Source organism: Echinops telfairi, unplaced genomic scaffold (genome assembly GCF_000313985.2).
Source record: "Echinops telfairi isolate 266 unplaced genomic scaffold, ASM31398v2 ScPeMD7_5592;HRSCAF=6446, whole genome shotgun sequence".
NCBI classification, from domain to species: domain Eukaryota; kingdom Metazoa; phylum Chordata; class Mammalia; order Afrosoricida; family Tenrecidae; genus Echinops; species Echinops telfairi.
In genome coordinates, this window is record NW_022109491.1 from 56,729,985 (window position 1) to 56,731,943 (window position 1,959).

Here is a 1,959-nt window from a genome sequence, read left to right on the forward strand (position 1 = left end):
TTTTATCACAATCCATACATCCATCCATTGTGTCAAGCACATTTGTACATTTGTTGCCATTATCATTCTCAAAATATTTGCTTTCTTTGCTTGAGCCCTTGGTATCAGCTCCTCATTTTCCCCCCTCCCTCCCTGCTTGCCCCTCCCTCATGAACATTTGATAATTTATAAATTATTATTATTTTGTCATATCTTACCCACTCCCTTCACCCACTTTTCTGTTGTCCATCCCTCAAAAATGATTTTTTTTTAAAGAAGAACAAAATACAAGGGCTCTATTAGGGCTCACTCTGTTATTTCTTTATTTTTCGTCAAACCCAGGGATGTTGAGCCTACTGGGAAAGAATATATAACAATGGTTTGGGGGGAGGAGGATCTAAAGGGGTTGGGGAGATAAGAGGAAGATGATGTGAAAAGAAAAAAAAGAGGAAGATGAAGTCAAAAAGTCCAGGAAAGAAAAGTATGTTTGGGGAAAACATGTATGATTATGGAAAGACCTGTACAATTAGGTTTGACATGATTGAACTATGGAATGATGTAAGTATCAGCTCTCAAGTTGCAGCAATTAAAAAAAAAAAAAAAAGCATAGATCCAGGAATGGGTTTGGGACACTGACTAAATCCTCACTCCAACTTAAGAACAATCAATTCTTACATCATGACCCCGCTTGATACTCATCTTCATGAAAGGATCACTGAAGATAAGGGTGCTAAAGCAAAATGTGGTGAAGAAAACAGATGTTGCCTGGCTATCAGTCGGAATAGTGTCTGGGGTCTTAAAGACTTGTATTTAAGCAAGCAGCCATCTAAGCTAGGAGTCAACTAAGTCCACACAGAAGAAGCACACCAGCTTGTGTGATCCAAAGATGACAATTAAAAAATTCAAATATGGTGAGGGGAAAAGCATCAGAGCAATAATTCTGAACATTCCATTCCGATAAGGAAGACAGTGGAAGCCCAAAACCCACCTGCAGAGTAACTAGTCAGACAAGCCACTGGCAGATCCACTCGAGCCATAGGCAAGAGTCTCGAACAGCCTATCATGAAGAGACCACTGTAATCTTGATTATGCTGCATCAAACTCGATAGTTGGCCAGTTTACCACCCTATAGACATGAACTAAATCTGTTCTGGATGCAAGTCTCTCGTACTGGTTCCATGACAGAAGTTTCTTCCCTGGCTTTTGAATGTTGTTGGAGGTCTTTTCCTGCTTATACATTATTTGTAGTTTTGTCTGTATACTATTATGGTTTTTTGTTTGTTTTTTATGCTCCAGTGCACAATTTTAATTCAATTTTTGATTCCTTTAACTTTTTTTTAAGAGTTATTTTCTAAGTAGTTACCTGGAGAGTTACAATTGCACTTTTTTTTTACAATTACACTTCAATTGATGATTTATTTTGGATTAATATCAACTTATTATTAATTGTTTACCCATATTATGATTTCAATCTTGCCATATTAGCCTCATTTTGTTTGTTATTGCTTTCTGTTGGGTCTCCCAGCTGTGAAGTGCAGGAGGAGTGGATGCATAATGATAATAATTGATACAAGGGGATATAGGGAAAACAGGGGTGAGGTGGAGTGATACGGAGGGAAAGGGGATTTTAGGAGTAAATAATGAAGGAGGGAGTGGGGAGGGAGCACTAGAATGGATTGTGATGGCACAACTCATTTTGAAGGCAGTTTAACCATGGGGTGATTGTACAATTCTCCTTGATATGATTGAACAATTGAACTATTGAATTGTATGATATGTAAATTATGTGCCAATAAAACTGCTGAAAAAGAAAGCAAGAAAGAAAATACCAGTACATGAAGGGTCGGGCACACCAGAGTCCTCAAAGTAACATCCTTGTTTTCAATACTCTAAGGAGGTCTTGTGCAACACATCTTTTGATCTCTTGACTACTGCTTTCATGAGCATTGATTGTGGATCCAAGCAAGATGAAATTCTTGA